The sequence below is a fragment of the Chiloscyllium plagiosum genome, unplaced genomic scaffold, assembly GCF_037043375.1.
Source record: "Chiloscyllium plagiosum isolate Xiang-an unplaced genomic scaffold, Cpla_swu_hap1 HiC_scaffold_1, whole genome shotgun sequence".
NCBI lineage: Eukaryota > Metazoa > Chordata > Chondrichthyes > Orectolobiformes > Hemiscylliidae > Chiloscyllium > Chiloscyllium plagiosum.
The window spans coordinates 80,086,180-80,104,022 of NW_028270139.1; the positions used below are offsets into that span (position 1 = coordinate 80,086,180).

The following is a 17,843-nucleotide window of genomic DNA, read 5'->3' on the forward strand; positions in this document are numbered from 1 at the left end:
TTGCCATTTGTCGGGACCTGTAACCCTGAGCATGGAATCATGAACCAGACCTGAGACAATTTGCAAAAGTCCACCTTCAAGCCACACCCCACATGTCTTTGAGAGCTTTTCCCAAGCTCTCAAATTACTCAGCATTACTATTTGTTTTAATCCTCTGAAAACTAAATACAAAAATAAAGAGTAATTAAGTAATCAATTGGATTGTTCCATGAACAGAATTTTCTGTGAATTGTTTTTCTCACCTCTTAGATCCTATAATATAGACTGGAGGAGGAATACAGTCAGGATAGCAGTAGGAGTTGTTGGGAGTAAAGTTTGAAATCAGCACTAACCCAATTTGCTTGCTTATTGTTCTGCAATAAAAGTGTCAACTTGATTCTTCCTTGTATAGCTTCTGAGCAGAATCTATCATGTTATTGAACTAATGATGAGGAAGCTGCTCTTAAGGAAATCAATGATAACATAGTTTGGGTTTATTGTGTCAGATAATTTGCCCTACTGTCAAAGTATTATTTCAATGCATTAAAAAAATCTAATTTTGTTAATGAAGAGCAATAAGGACATTACTATTCTACAAAAATCAAAAGACGTTTATTTAAGCAGTGAATTTTCAAGAAATATCCCAAAATAAATAACATTTTTGCCACAGGATTTTTAAGATTATTTTTCCAGAATTCATTTGTGCAAAAGATATCCTGATCTTACATGTTCTCCATTGTAGAGGATGTTTTTACTGAAGCTCAACTATCCAAATGTAGGTGTGATTCGACTGTAAATATTGTCTTAAACAGTGAGTAATGTATCCGGTACTATTACTCACTCTTGCTACCTTGAACTCCATTCAACATTTTAATTTTTTGTGTTAAATTTAGAATGTCAAGCACTTATACTACCTTTGAGGACAAATTGTGTCATAAAATTGCTTCTATTAAAACTCCCAAGGCGCATACCTCACAAATTGATATTAATTTAAATAGTATTCTAAAATAAGAGGATTGCTGGATGAGCAAATAGCAGTCCATATTTACATTAGCAATTACAAGTTCCAATTTACTGCACTTACTGTTCACTGCTGACAGTAACACAAAATAATTAATAGCTTTGTCAATGTTGTACAAGTGGTCTTTGGCTTTTGCGTAACCCCCACTGATTTGGAGCTTAAAATTCGGCAGGATATAACATTGCCTACTGACCAATTCTGTGTTCCCATAATTGACCAATTGCACCCTCGATTTCTGAGTGCTGCTCAGGAAAATGAATGTAATAATTTTTAATCTGTACATGCACTGCAGTTTACAGGGAAAAAAAACATGTGTACTATCCCCACAACTGTCAAATATCAAAAAAGGATCTGGTTTATATTTTATATTTATACCATCCAAATAAAAAGTCAGGTTACCAATGAAAGGATTTGGTAAATCAATAGACGATGTTGATTTCCTTCTGTAACTGGCTATCATGAAACCTGACAATCATTTGACAAAAACAGTACAATTGGTAGCAATGAAGGAAAGATATTCAGTCATTCTAATTTACCTAGTTAGATCTTTAAACATGACTTAAGATAATAATTTTAATTTTCTTTATTGCTTTCCTCTCCTCCTCACATTAAAAGGAAGATTGCAACTATTTCATGTTTGAATATTGAAATTAGAATTTATTCTGATGATCTGGACCATTAGCCAGATTCCCTATTCCTTTATTTAACAGCTGTTGCTGAAAAATGTATTTCTTGACCTTTTGGATCCATTGCTGACGTAGTTGCTTTTGATAAATTCCATTAGCTGGGCTGCTGGAGGGTTGTCTTTTTCTGAAGCCAATCTAAAATTGTGCCAGAACATGGGATCACCATTCTATGGACAAGAATCCTTTAAACAGCTTTAACATGGAAGTAAAAACAATGACTGCAGATGCTGGAAACCAGGTTCTGGATTAGTGGTGCTGGAAGAGCACAGCAGTTCAGGCAGCATCCAAGGAGCTTCGAAATCGACGTTTCGGGCAAAAGCCCTTCATCAGGAATAAAGGCAGAGAGCCTGAAGCATGGAGAGATAAGCGAGAGGAGGGTAGGGGTGGGGAGAAAGTAGCATAAAGTACAATAAGTGAGTGGGGGAGGGGATGAAGGTGATAGGTCAGGGAGGAGAGGGTGGAGTGGATAGGTGGAAAAGGAGATAGGCAGGTAGGACAAGTCCGGACAAGTCATGGGGGGAACAGTGCTGAGCTGGAAGTTTGGAACTAGGGTGAGGTGGGGGAAGGGGAAATGAGGAAACTGTTGAAGTCCACATTGATGCTTTGGGGTTGAAGTGTTCCGAGGCGGAAGATGAGGCGGAAGATGAGGCGTCTGGTGGTGATGGAGCGGCAGTGAAGGAGGCCCAGGATCTCCATGTCCTCGGCAGAGTGGGAGGGGAAGTTGAAATGTTGGGCCACGGGGCAGTGTGGTTGATTGGTGCGGGTGTCCCGGAGATGTTCCCTAAAGTGCTCTGCTAGGAGGCACCCAGTCTCCCCAATGTAGAGGAGACCGTATCGGGAGCAACGGATACAATAAATGATATTAGTGGATGTGCAGGTAAAACGTTGATGGATGTGGAAGGCTCCTTTAGGGCCTTGGATAGAGGTGAGGGAGGAGGTGTGGGCACAGGTTTTACAGTTCCTGCGGTGGCAGGGGAAAGTGCCAGGATGGAGAGTGGGTTGTAGGGGGGTGTGGACCTGACCAGGTAGTCACGGAGGGAACGGTCTTTGCGGAAGGCGGAGAGGGGTGGGGAGGGAAATATATCCCTGGTGGAAGTTTGGAACTAGGGGTCTTTTTGGAGGTGGCGGAAATGTCGACGGATGATTTGATTTATGCGAAAGTTGGTAGAGTGGAAGGTGAGCAACAGGGGCGTTCTGTCCTTGTTACGGTTGGAGGGGTGGGGTCTGAGGGCGGAGGTGCGGGATGTGGACAAGATGCATTGAAGGGCATCTTTAACCACGTGGGAAGGGAAATTGCGATCTCTAAAGAAGGCGGCCATCTGGTGTGTTCTGTGGTGGAATGGTCTGGATTAGTGGTGCTGAAAAAGCACAGCAGTTCAGGCAGCATCCAAGGAGCAGCGAAATTGACGTTTCGGGCAAAAGCCCTTCTGGATTTGTGGGTGCTGGAAGAGCATAGCAGTTCAGGCAGCACCAAGGAGCAGCGAAATCAACGTTTCAGGCAAAATGGATTTAAAACCATCAGAGAGTCAAAAAGACAAAAAAGAATGGCATGAATTTTGAACCAGCCAGCCAGTAAAACTTGGATGACCAGATGGGTTGCTTGTCAGAAGATACAAACAGAGTAAAAGTGAATAGTGCAAAGGAAGAGAAAACAAAGATTCCAGTCAATGAAAATGGAGGGAATTCATTTCAAATTACGTTTATTCTGGATATCTGTATCATATCTATATTTTACAAGTGACCTTACAGATACTTTATTTATGAACTTAGGCTGTGTTTCAGATTGTTGGACAGAAAATCTAAAATAGTTCAGAGCTCAAAGTAATAAGGATATACTATACTTTTAGAAAGGATAAACTAAATGAAACTTATTTAAGGAAAAATACTCAGATGCTGGATAGCTGAGATAAAAACAGAAAGTACTGAAGGAACTCAGCAGATCTGGCAGCATGCGTACAGAAGAAAGTAGAGTTAAAATTTTGAGTCTGGTATGGCTTTTCAAAGTGTTTGTAACTTATTTATGTTTAAGTTATCAACAAACTCCCATTCTGTTTCATTGATTTCACCAAGATCTCAAGATAAAATGTCTGATTAACTACTATCCACAAGCTGCTAGATATGACTGAACATACCCCCACAGCACTGAGTTTGCAAATCCCTGGCTAATGATGCACTATCCCCTTCAATGATTGTGCTGACCTTCAGGATGGACTGCTGAACACTTCCTAGACTGTAGTTGGACAGATCTCCTGACCATGAGCCTCCCAAGCAGAGAACTGACCACGTCAAAGCCTGTGTGTGCATGTGCATGTGTCTGTGACTGAAAGTAATGGGACCTGTTGACCAACAGCAGACCCCTACAGGATTCCACAGAAAACACCACATTAATACAGCAGTTATGATAGACTTTAGACATGTGTTATCAAGCAGTAAGTAAGTAAGTAATCAATCAGTCATCTGCGCACACAGTTTCTTGAAGCAGCTTTTCAACACTATTTGCCGGTGTACCCTGTAATGTAAGTCTATGCTTCCTAAACATCCTGCAAGGGATCAAACAGAGTACCGTGAGGGTCATGAGGGGTTAGCAAATGTTGGATGTTCATGGACATAGGCACACATGACGACTGGATGTGGATCATGCTCTGAGGTTCTATTTTGGTGCAGAGCAACATGATGCATGTTTACAGCAGCAAGAAGCTGAACTTGCCAGGTACCACTCAGAGTTCCATGTCAGGAATTCTCAAAGTCAAGTTTGTTTGGTACATTTGGTAAGAATAGGAAATTGAATGTTATTGATGAAAGTTGTGGGGCTAGTAAGGCTATTATCGATCAATAATTCCCCCTTAACTGTTATCCTGCCACTGCCCAGTGAGAAACTCGCCACACTGCCTGGCAGATGCATGAAGAATGCAGAGTTGATTCTGACATCAAGATAGTTTTCATATTATTCTTACATAAATCGCACCACGGTCCAGGTGGTTCAGGCCCCTCCAAGATTCTGCTCGCCTTGCTTTATGGAGAACTGTGTGCCATTGTTTCTATGACCTTAAAGATAAGGGAGTTAGAGATGATACCTGAGAATGCTGCCTGTGGTTTTTTTCAAGCATAACATTGCAGAGAGGCCTGTGATGAAGTTGAAAACCATTTGAATGAGCCAAAACCATGTATTACCTTGCATGGGCAGAAGAAGAGGCATAGAAAAGGGAACATCATAAATGACTCACTGCTGTAGCCAGGGTGTGGCAGTTTGGTCAGCTGCCCTGAAGATCAGGCCAGAAGATCAGTTGATCGGTTGATTTCCTGAGACAGACCCTGGTTTATGGGATTTCTAAATAACCAGTGTCATTGTATGTATTATTGATTAGTGTAATAAAAGTTCACTATTTTAACCGGAATTATATCCAAACTATTGGGTGCCACTGACATCTGAGCCAAAACCTTTTGAATCAAAGGGAAGTTTTTACAGTGGTTGCAGTGAATTGCTGAGATCATTTGCTGACAGAGAAAGAGTACAATTGGTAAGGGACAGAAGAAAAACAAGTATAACTTGAAAATTGCATAACTGGTCCAAATACATCCTGTATCCCTTACAATGGAACTCGAGTTCAAACCAGTAACATCATTTCCAAATGTTACTTTTTTTAAATAGATTTTCTTTCTTAATGATACAGAATGTAGACTGGGAACAGTTCCCTAACTCCTGGACTTCCTGTGCTCAGTACATAACAGTCACTTCTACCTTCACCTGCCATCAGCTGGAAGTCTTTCTTGTTATTAAACAAACAAAAATGAAAGAAAAGCAGAGGATAGAAATCAGAAACAAAAACAGAAGTTGCTGGAAAAGCTCAGCAGGTCTGGCAGCATCTACGGAGAGAACTCAGTTCTGAAGAAGGGTCAATGGACCAAAAACGTTAACTCTGAGTTCTCTCTGCAGATGCTGCCAGGCATGCTGAGATTTTCCAGTGATTTCTGTTTTTGTTACTGATGTTCCCTGCTCAATGCTGTCCCACCACAGCCCCATCAGATCACACAGCAACAGTTACTACACTTTCAGATATCTTGGATTCTCTTTAGTTCAGAAAGCTATTTTCCACTTTAATTGTCAACCTCGTAAAGGTAAACTCTTATATTTAGGAGCACTGCATATAAGACAATATGCACTGCTGATGAGGTACCTGGGAAGGACTAAGTGGTTTGTAGCAGACTCCTGTCACTTTGGAAAATCAGCAGCTTGCTGGCTCAGTCAGATTTTTTTCTTCTGTTCACTTAAACTTTAGTTTAAATTAGCAAGAACTTTTAAAATGACCATTATCACTTATAGCTCATTGCACACTGAATGAACTTCCTAGTTGGCCAAACAGTTCACAAATACTCAACTCATCTACAGTATGTGAAATTAAAAGGTACATATAAATGTACATGATGTTTCATGGACTTTTTCATATTGCTAATTCAGCAAAAAAGCTGCAGAATATATTGGAACATCATAGATTCTGCCTGAGATTTTAGAGAGTGGAGGGACAGAGGAGAGAGCAGAGTTATGGATGGGAAACTCAGAAGTTCATATGTATACAACCTGAGTATTGACAAATACAACAACCACACAACAAACAGTGCAAGTGGAGTAATCTCTAGATATTAATAGAGAAGTTTGGACTTCTGACTTTTCCTCTTTTGAAATTTTCTGAAAACATCTCAAAGGTAGTTAAAGCCAAACCATGTCAACCAGCAACTCTGTTATGTTTTCAATGAATGTTTCAGGCGCAGCTTGCTTTTCTGAACTTCTGTTTGTTTGGTTTTATGATCATTAACGCACTAAATACTGTTGACTTACTTACATTATAATAGATTATAATATAACAGTTTCCCCACTATAGACATCAGGTTAATAGTTTTAAAATTCCCAGGATTATGCACTTAATCTTTTTAAAACGTTTAACTTAACATTCAATCTATTGTTGAATGGCTTACAAAAAAAAACACTTTTAATGCTCCAAGGGCGAGAACATTCTCAGGTGGAAACTGCAATGAACCTTCTCGGATTTCTCTGATTATTTGTCCGACAGCTGGAGATGCTGGAAAGCAGATTCTGGATTAGTGGTGCTGGAAGAGCACAGCAGTTCAGGCAGTATCCGAGGAGCAGTAAAATCGATGTTTCGGGCAAAAGCCCTTCATCAGGAATAAAGGCAGAGAGCCTAAAGGGTAGAGAGATAAGTGAGAGGAGGGTGGGGATGGGAGAAAGTAGCATAGAGTACAATAGGTGAATGGGGGAGGGGGTGAAGGTGATACATCGGGAGGGGGAGGGTGGAGTGGATAGGTGGAAAAGAAGATAGGCAGGTAGGACAAGTCATGGGGTCAGTGCTGAGCTGGAAGTTTGGAACTAGGGTGAGGTGGGGGAAGGGGAAATGAGGACACTGTTGAAGTCCACATTGATGCTCTGGGGTTGAAGTGTTCCGAGGTGGAAGATGAGGCGTTCTTCCTCCAGGCATCTGGTGGTGAGGGAGCGGCGGTGAAGGAGGCCCAGGACCTCCATGTCCTCGGCAGAGTGGGAGGGGGAGCTGAAATGTTGGGCCACGGGGCGGTGTGTTTGATTGGTGCAGGTGTCCCGGAAATGTTCCCTAAAGCGCTCTGCTAGGAGGCGTCCAATCTCCCCAATGTAGAGGAGACCACATCGGGAGCAACGGATACAATAAATTATATTGGTGGATGTGCAGTTAAAATTTTGATGGATGTGGAAGGCTCCTTTAGGGCGTTGGATGGAGGTGAGGGAGGAGGTGTGGGCACAGGTTTTGCAATTCCTGTGGTGGCAGGAGAAGGTGCCAGGATGGGAGGGTGGGTTGTAGGGGGGGTGTGGACCTGACCAGGTAGTCACGAAGGGAACGATCTTTGTGGAAGACGGAAAGGGGTGGGGAGGGAAATATATCCCTGGTGGTGGGGTCTGTTTGGAGGTGGCGGAAATGGCGGCGGATGATTTGGTTTATGCGAAGGTTGGTAGGGTGGAAGGTGAGCACCAGGGGTGTTCTATCCTTGTTACGGTTGGAGGGGTGGGGTCTGAGGGCGGAGGTGCGGGATGTGGACGAGATGCGTTGGAGGGCATCTTTAACCACGTGGGAAGGTAAATTGCGGTCTCTAAAGAAGGAGGCCATCTGGTGTGTTCTGTGGTGGAACTGGTCCTCCTGGGAGCAGATAGGGCGGAGGCGGAGGAATTGGGAATATGGGATGGCATTTTTGCAGGAGGTAGGGTGGGAAGGGGTGTAATCCAGGTAGCTGTAGGAGTCGGTGGGTTTGTAAAAAATGTCGTGTCAAGTCGATCGTCATTAATGGAGATGGAGAGGTCCAGGAAGGGGAGGGAGGTGTCAGAGATGGTCCAGGTAAATTTAAGGTCAGGGTGGAATGTGTTGGTGAAGTTGATGAATTGCTCAACCTCCTCGCGGGAGCACGAGGTGGTGCCAATGCAGTCATCAATGTAGCGGAGGAAGAGGTGGGCCTCAAAGAATTTTGTATGTTTTAACAAGGTCAGCTCTCATTCTTTAAACGTCCAACATGTACCGACCCAACCTACTCACACCTTTTACACTTTCAACGTGTCTCACAATTACTAACTCATTTTAAAATGGAGTTTCTGCTGTTATGTTGGCAAATGTAGCAGTCTGTTTGCATATAGCAAGGGCTCACAAGCAGCAAAAACTAACTTATTAATGAATCTGCAAGATGGCATTGAGTCATAGAGTCATAGAGATGTACAGCATGGAAACAGACTCTTCGGTCCAACCCATCCATGCTGACCAGATATCCCGAATCAATCTAGTCCCACCTGCTAGCACCCGGCCCATATTCCTCCAAACCCTTCCTATTCATATACCCATCCTTTTAAATGTTGCAATTGTACCACTTCCTGTGGCAGCTCATTCCATACATGTACCACCCTCTGTGTGAAAAAGTTGCCCCTTAGGTCTCTTTTATATCTTTCCCCTCTCACCCTAAACCTATGCTCTCTAGTTCTGGACTCCCTGATCCCAGGGAAAAGGCTATCCATGCCCTTCATAATTTTGTAAGCCTCTATAAGGTCACCCCTCAGCCTCTAACACACCAGGAAAACAGCCACAGCCTGTTCAGCCTCTCCCTATAGTTCAAATTCTCTAACCCTGGCAACATCCTTGTAAATCTTTTCTGAACCCTTTCAAGTTTCACAACATTTTTCCAATAGGAAGACCAGAATTGCAGACAATATTCCAACAGTGGCCTAACCAATGTCCTTTACAACCAAAACATGACCTCCCAACTCCTGTACTCAATACTCTGACCAATAAAGGAAAGCATACCAAACACCTTCTTCACTATCCTATCGACCTGGGACTCCACTTTCAAGGAGCTATGAACCTGCACTCCAAGGTCTCTTTGTTCAGCAACACTCCCAAGGACCTTACCATTAAGTGTATAAGTCCTGCTAAGATTTGCTTTCCAAAAATGCAGCACCTCGCGTTTATCTGAATTAAACTCCATCTGCCACTTCTCAGCCCATTGGCCCATCTGGTTGCAATCTGAGGTAACCCTCTTCGCTGTCCACTACCCCTCCAATTTTGGTGTCATCTGCAAACTTACTAACTGTAACTCTTATGTTTGTATCCAAATAATTTATTTCCTCAAAAAACCCAATCAAGTTTGTGAGACATAATTTCCCACGCACAAAGCCATGTTGACTATCCCTAATCAGTCCTTGCCAGATGATCTGCATTGGTGAACCAAGTATAACATTTAGAAGTTTGCTAATGACACAGAGGCGAGTTTGAGCCCTGTACGAGACCTGTGGCATTGGCAATAGCTGCATTGGTGAGGTGGGCCCCAAACGTTTGGTGGTGCTGAAGTCAAGCTTGGGTCAGTTCAGCACCCAGCAGTATTGGTAACAGCTGCATTGGCAAGGCCCATCAAGGACTCAGTGACAAGGGCACTGGAGAAGTCGAGGTCATGCTGAAGAATGACAACTTTTGTTCCAGTGGCAGGGGTGTAGCATGAGAACTCGTCCTGGCCACCAGGTCTGTGGCCAATGGCTGAGCACTTGAGAAGGACTGTCAAGTTGAACATTTTCCCTTTATTTCTCTATTCTTCTGCCATTATATTCAATGTCTTGGTTTATTTTTCTGCGTTATAAGACATTGCAGGAGAATGATGACACCTATACAACACTTCTTGCTGTGTTTTGTAACAAAATACACGACATTAAATAAATAAAATAAAATCAAGACTAGGCAGGATTGAGAGTTGTGAGCAGGATGTAAGGAGGCATCAAGGTGATTTAGACAAGTTGAGTGAGTAAGCAAACATATGGCAGACGTAGACAATGTGGTTAAATATGAAGTTATATACTTCAGTGTAAAAAACAAAGGAAGAATATTATTTAAATGGTGATATATTGGGAAATGTGGATGTATAAAGGAATCCAGGCATCCATGTACACCAGTCAATCCAAGTGCACAGGCAACACAGCAAGCAGTTTGGAAGGTAAACAGTATGTTGACTTTCTTTGTGAGGGGATTTGAGCTCAGAAGACCATGCCTGGAATATTGCATGCAGTTTCAATTTCCCCACCTAAGAAAGTAGAAATATTTTACATTAATAAGCTGTCAGGGCCTTAGCTCGATCTGTCATCTGAAAAGCAGCATTTCTGACAATTCAGCAACCCCCTCGTTATTGCACTGAAATGTCAGCCACCCTTCTGTATTCATGTCATGGAGTAGGACTCGATTCCATGGCCTTACTTAAGCAGCAGTATTACCAACCGAGTCAATAATAGATAAACACATGATAAATAGTGATGCTTTGAATTTCACACTTTGTGTAAAAAGATCAGCACTTCATATTTTAATTACCTTTTGAAAGGTATAAATGAAGAGAAAGAAAGTAATTTATTTTCCATGGACTTTCTGACCGTCAGAGTACTTGATCTCAGCTCAAAACTTGGACTCAGTAGTTGCAAACTGGAAAAATGTCCAACAAAAATAACAAAATTAACTTCTAACTAATTTCAGGATATTTCTGTTACATAACTTTCTAAAAGAAAATGGATTGAGGTTGACAGAGCAAGTTAACAAATCGTCACTGTAGCTCTTCGAGCACACATAATTAATAATGGGAGTTGGGTGGGGGGGGGGGGGGGGTCGAGGTAAAATGGTGGAATCAACCTGTATTGCTAATTAACAGAGATTCTGTTCGCCGAGCTGGAAGTTTTTGTTGCAAACGTTTCGTCCCCTGTCTAGGTGACATCCTCAGTGCTTGGGAGCCTCCTTTGAAGCGCTTCTGTGGTGTTTCCTCCGGCATTTATAGTGGCCTGTCCCTGCCGCTTCTGGTTGTCAGTTTCAGCTGTCCGCTGTAGTGGCCGGTATATTGGGTCCAGGTCGATGTGTTTGTTGATGGAGTTTGTGGATGAGTGCCATGCTTCTAGGAATTCCCTGGCTGTTCTCTGTTTGGCTTGCCCTATAATGGTAGTGTTCCTACCATTATAGTCCTGAACTATGAAAGCAACCATCCCAATACACACAAACGAAGTTGCATTAAGACACTATTCAAAAGGGCCGCAACACACTGCAGCACACCAGAACTGCAAAAAGAGGAAGAGGAACACCTATACAAGGTATTCGCCAAAAACGGATATCCTCACAATTTCATCAACAGATGCCTAAGGGAAAGACAACGGAATGAGGACATGCTGCAACCCAAAGGACTAGTGGGCGGCACCGTGGCATAGTGGTTAGCACTGCTGCCTCACAGCGCCAGAGACCCGGGTTCAATTCCCGACTCAGGCGACTGACTGTGTGGAGTTTGCACGTTCTCCCCGTGTCTGCGTGGGTTTCCTCCGGGTGCTCCGGTTTCCTCCCACAGTCCAAAGATGTGCAGGTTAGGTGAATTGGCCATGCTAAATTGCCCTTAGTGTTAGGTAATAAGGGGTAAATGTAGGGGTATGGGTGGGTTGCGCTTCGGCGGGTCGGTGTGGACTTGTTGGGCCGAAGGGCCTGTTTCCACACTGTAAGTAATCTAATCTAATCTAATCTAATCTAGCCACATTACCATACATCAAGAACATCTCTGAAATGACAGCCAGACTACTGCGACCACTAAGACTTATAACAGCACACAAACCAACAGCCACACTCAGACAACAACTCACCAGAACGAAGGACCCGATACCCAGCATGAGCAAAACTAGCGTAGTGTACAAAGTCCCATGCAAGGAATGCACAAAACACTATATAGGACAAACAGGAAGACAGCTAACGATCCGCATCCACGAACATCAACTAGCCACGAAACGACACGACCAGCTATCCTTAGTAGCCACACACGCAGACGACAAGCAACATGAATTTGACTGGGACAACACTTCCATTATAGGGCAAGCCAAACAAAGAACAGCCAGGGAATTCCTAGAAGCATGGCACTCATCCACAAACTCCATCAACAAACACATCTACCTGGACCCAATATACCGGCCACTACAGCGGACAGCTGAAACTGACAACCGGAAGTGGCAGGGACAGGCCACTGTAAATGCCGGAGGAAACACCACAGAAGCGCTTCACAGGAGGCTCCCAAGCACTGAGGATGTCACCTAGACAGGGGACGAAACGTTTGCAACAAAAACTTCCAGCTCGGCGAACAGAACCACAGCAACGAGTACCCGAGCTACAAATCTTCTCACAAACTTTAATTAACAGAGAATATTGAAATTAAAAGGTAATATTACATGCAGAAAAAATCTGCCTAATAATTGGCTAAAATTAGGCTTCGAAATTCTCTGTGATCACCCAAGCATCCATTTTAATTGTGACAGGAGATGGAGTTCCCACATAAATAAACATATTTGTTTTTTTTCTGTCCTTATTCTGGGGATTTCGCTGATGTTCTTGTAAAGATACAGGCAGAGAGGAGATTAATCCTGTGCAATTTTCCTGCATTGCTACAACATATTTAAACATGAAAACAGTTGCAAAGATAAATTTAATGCACAAAGTGGCAGTTTAAATAGAGTGGCACTGTTAGTCAGCAGAGAAATTGTCAGATCTCATGTAGATTACCAAGTTGCAATCTGTGCATGAAATGCTATTAGGAAAAGGAAAATTAATTGGCATGACACAACAAAGATAAATTAAAGCATGAATCAGTGGATTTTGAAAAAAATAAAAACTTTGTTTTTGAAAATAAATTGAATGTTTGATCTTTAAATAATAATGGGAATTAAGCATCTGGATTTTCCTGAGTGTTTTCTATGAAAACAAAATATGGAAACTGTTTAGGTTCTATTTAAAAATTGATAAAATAAAAGTTTTTAGATCATATAAACTCAATAAGCCCTAGAAGTATTAACATACACAACGAATTGTCACCTACTGCAGCAAATAGCAGGAAAGTTTTTCTATTCAGTAGGACCGTGGAGAAATTCTTGATTCAGGACATGATTACATTGACTTGAAAGTAAATAAATTCTAGCATTTTGATATAGTTAGTTAATGACGTCAGCATGAATCTTGAGTGCTAAAAATTGCAAAACACCAAGAGCCTTATCAAAATATAAATTAGCAACAGTAAAAAAATAAGAGACTGGAGATTAAATGGTTCTTCCAGATGGGTATTACTGTTTGCAGCACAGAATTCCATTCAGTCCATTAAGGAAAACTAATAAAGGTTGAATCATGATAATTTAACAGAATTTATAATCCAGGAAATGGGAAGTAAAATCCTATCATGATAGTTGACAGTCAAGCATTTGAGGCAAAAAAAAAGAGCTGGTATCAATAATAATGAAGAACTGGATTGGCATTGCAAAGTCTTCAGTTGTGTCTTTCCAGGAAGGAAGCTTGCTTGATGGGTAATGTATGACTCTAGTTTCAAAATACAATGAATAAAGGTTCACTGTCCTGAAACTCTCCACAAGCCACTCAGTTATGTCAAACATAAATAAGTATAAAGTGACAAATCACACAACACCATGTTATAGTCCAACAGGTTTAACTGGAAACACTAGCTTTCGGAGCACCACTCCTTCATAAGGTGACAACCACCTGATGAAGAAGCAGCGCTCTGAAAACTAGTGCTTCCAATTAAACCTGTTGGACTATAACCTGGTGTTGCATGACTTGTAACTTTGTACACTCCAGTCCAACACTGGCATTCAAATCATAAATGAGTATAGTATAGCATTATGGAAGCACTCCCATTACACTGAGGCAGTTCAAGAAGTAGGTTCTTCAGCCAATTTAGAGACTTGCCGCTGATTCTCACAACCCAGGAATGAATAAAAGAAATGTAAACAAATAGTTTCTACAAGGTATTATGGGGAAAGGAAGCCCAGCAGGTAAGCATAGGTTTGACAATAGTGAGTTAGTTAAGGCCACTGTTAAGATTAGATTACTTACAGTGTGAAAACAGGTCCTTCGGCCCAACAAGTCCACACCGACCCTCCGAAGAGCAACCCACCCAAACCCATTCCCCTACATCTTACACTACGGGCAATTTTAGCATGACTAATTCACCTAACCTGCGCATTTTTGGACTGTGGGAGAAACCGGAGCACCCGGAAGAAACCCACGCTGACACAGGAAGACTGTGCAAACTCCACACAGTCAGTCGCCTGAGGTGGGAATTGAACCTGGGTCTCTGGGGCAGCAGTGCTAACCACTGTGCCACCATGCCGCCCACTATTAACACCATTGATTCATTGGAAATTCAAAATAAAATTGCAGTCTTTTAATCAAACTGGCATATATAGAGTCATAGAGATGCACAGCATGGAAACAGACCCTTCAGTCCAACCCATCCATGCCGACCAGATATCCCAACGCAATCTTGTCCCACCTGCCAGCACACGGCCCATATCCGTCCAAACCCTTCCTATTCATATACCCATCCAAATGCCTTTTAAATGTTGCAATTGTACTAGCCTCCACCAATTACTCTGGCAGCTCATTCCATACACGTACCACCCTCTGCTTAAAAAGCTGCCGCTTACCTCTCTTTTATATCTTTCCCCTCTCACCCTAAACCTATGCCCTCTAGTTCTGGACTCCCTGACCCCAGGGAAAAGACTTTGTCTATTTATCCTATCCATGCCCCTCATGATTTTGTAAACCTCTATAAGGTCACCCCTCAGCCTTCGATGCTCCAGGGACAACAGCCCCAGCCTATTCAACCTCTCCCTCTTGTTCAACTCCTCCAACCCTGGCAACATCCTTGTAAATCTGTTCTGAACCCTTTCAAGTTTCACAACATCTTTCCGATAGGAAGGAGACTAGGAAGGAGACTAGAATTGCATGCAATATTCCAACAGTGGCCTAACCAATGTCCTGTACAGCTGCAACATGACCTCCTAACTCCTGTACTCAATACTCTGACCAAGAAAAGAAAGCCTACCTAACGCCTTCTTCACTATCCTATCTACCTCCGACTCGACTTCTAAGGAGCTATGAACCTGCACTCCAAGGTCTCTTTTTTTAGATTACTTTACAGTGTGGAAACAGGCCCTTCGGCCCAACAAGTCCACACCGACCCGCCGAAGCGCAAACCACCCATACCCCTACATTTACCCCTTACCTAACATTAGGGACAATTTAACATGGCCAATTCACCTAACCTGCACATCTTTGTGACTGTGGGAGGAAACCGGAGCTCCCGGAGGAAACCCACGCAGACACGGGGAGAATGTGCAAACTCCACACAGTCAGTCGCCTGAGGCGGGAATTGAACCCGGGTCTCTGGCGCTGCGAGGCAGCAGTGCTAACCACTGTGCCACCGTGCCGCCACCGTCTCTTTGTTCAGCAACACTCCTTAGGACCCACTTTCTGAGTGTATAAATCAACTTCTTTTCAGCCACAACAAACAAAACTTGTACTCGTAGCCAGTCTTAAATTTTCTCCCCACAAGTGGCTGTTTTACATATCTACATTACAGCTGAGCAAAACTGGTCAACAGGCAATATGAGCTGTGTTGCAACGGTGCACAGGAGTTTAACACAAGACTACTCTGTGTCAGAAGCAGATCGTGACCAGGGACATGCTTGCAGTTCACATATTCATTGTGCAAGTCAACCTTGTACTTAGAGGGACATTTCCAGGTTTCAAAGATTGATGTGCTTGCCAACAGCTATGGATATATTCCAGAAGCTAGCACTCCCTGAAGCCAGAATACTACTAGTGTAACTCCTTGGAAAGAAATAGCTGAATTTGTTCTCATCTGAGAAACCCTATTTGTTTCAAATGTGCAATTATCAAGATAGAAATAGACATAATACAAGCAAAAGAAAGCATAATTTTAAGGACCGAGATTCACTGCCTTAATGCTATTTGAAAGAGGTCCAACTGAAAATTAGGTTTGCCTTACGTCTCTCATTTGAGAAACAATTCTTGAGCAGCACTGGTTCTTAGTTTATAGATGGGATTCTGATAAATTTGCAACTCATATTGTCAATTTGTTGGAAATCAGTTCTTTCCTGCAACACATCTAAATAAAATGCACACAGATTACCTGGAAAAATAATGTGGGCTATTATCACTAGACAATCCAGGGTTGAACTTGGTTCACAGAAATGTATGCCATTCTAGTAAATAATGTCTCAGTTGGAACTTGAGACTCACTACTGATCTGAATGGTAATCTGAATGTGAACATCTTAGAAACTGATCACACAGAGTCACTTATCCAGATGATACAGTTTTATGGCTGGCAAGCTGATTATCCTAAATTTCACTTCACTGAATGACTACCAGAAGGGAACAATGATAGTGAGTTATAAATAATTTCTTTGGATGCATACTCCCAAGGCCATAAAAACAAAACCTTTGGATGGTGAAAGTGGTTAACTTTAAAACATGGAAATGAAATGGAATTATAGAATAGAAGTCCATTCAGCCCATCACTTCTGTGTCAACTCTTCCATAAAACAAACTGCAATTTATTGCACATGCCCATTACCTTCTCATTGTTCTTCCAATAGAAATACTATGGTTGGCAATTCATTGGTTTTAAAATGGGATGAATGGGGTGTGCAAAAAATGACCGATCTACAATTAATCATTTGACATTAATCATTAGGGAAGGAAACTTGTTTAGTCTGGCCTACATATGTCAGCAATGTGTTTTACATCTGCACAATTAGGGATGGGCAATAAATGCTGGCCTGGTCAATGCCACCCTCATGCTGTGAATGAATAAAAAAAACTCCTGTCCAAATTTGAAGTTTGTGTTTTAGCTATTCTTCTCTATCACAAGTTGAATGCATTCTGAGTGCTCAACATATCTTATGCATGTTGCTTCCAAACACACAAAAGCAAACACTGAAATCATGGAATGCTCTGGCCAATTGATAGCTGCAGGTATGAGTAATTTGGAAAGGTTTCCTGGGAATTTCCATTTCAGAGAAAAATTGTTTTCACCTCTCAAGAAACACAAATAAAATTTCAAAAAATCAGTCTAACACTTGAAATACATGTTACAATATTGCTGAGAGAGGTTTATCACTCATATAAGATCAATCAAAATCTGCAGAGACTGTGAAATGGAAGGAATGAAAATCTAGGGAGCTGTATTCAGTTGTAAAAAGGAGTTTTTCTCTGGTACTGTCTGGATAAGAAGCACTAACCTTGTTTTAGTAGGAAATTTGAATGATAACAACACATACATCAGAAATAAAATGTCAATTTTATTTAAGCGAGTTGTAGTTGATTGTAGAGAATTTGGTATATCTATATCGATCTGATGCCAAGTAACTACAAAAGCTATTGTAAAATAGGAAATCAATGGATCATAAATGCTTCTTCCCATTAAAAGTAAAATTAACTGCAAATTTGGATCTGCAAATCAAATATATCAACAGAAGACAATGAAAATGGTATCTAATGATCTTGCATTAAATGCAACACAGAAAAAACCCCATATTTAGTGCCAATGATAATGCATAAGTATTTTAGTTGAATTTACTATTTACATAAAACTTTATCAAAGGTATGGATCCAAGCATCACCAATCAAAACAATCTGACTTTAATGGGCTATGACTTCACTTGGAAGGATGCTAATACCTAAACACTCCTTGAAAGAAGCCTAATTAGAAAAGGATCTAAATTAATTTTCTAGAGGAATTTTGAACTTTGAAATATTCTAAACAATGAAAAAG

General features: G+C 41.7%; 1 protein-coding gene and 1 long non-coding RNA gene across 3 annotated transcripts in view; one reads left to right on the forward strand and one right to left on the reverse strand.

Moving 5' to 3' along the window:
• The window catches only part of sgcz (sarcoglycan zeta), a 979,662-nt gene that overhangs the window by 733,752 nt on the left and 228,067 nt on the right, over positions 1-17,843 (reverse strand). The window lies entirely within an intron of this gene.
• LOC148152150 (uncharacterized) overlaps positions 11,439-17,843 on the forward strand; it is a 762,130-nt gene continuing 755,725 nt past the window's right edge. The window contains exon 1 of the long non-coding RNA XR_015757494.1: positions 11,439-11,582. This is a non-coding gene — a long non-coding RNA (uncharacterized LOC148152150). The remainder of the gene's footprint in view (positions 11,583-17,843) is intronic.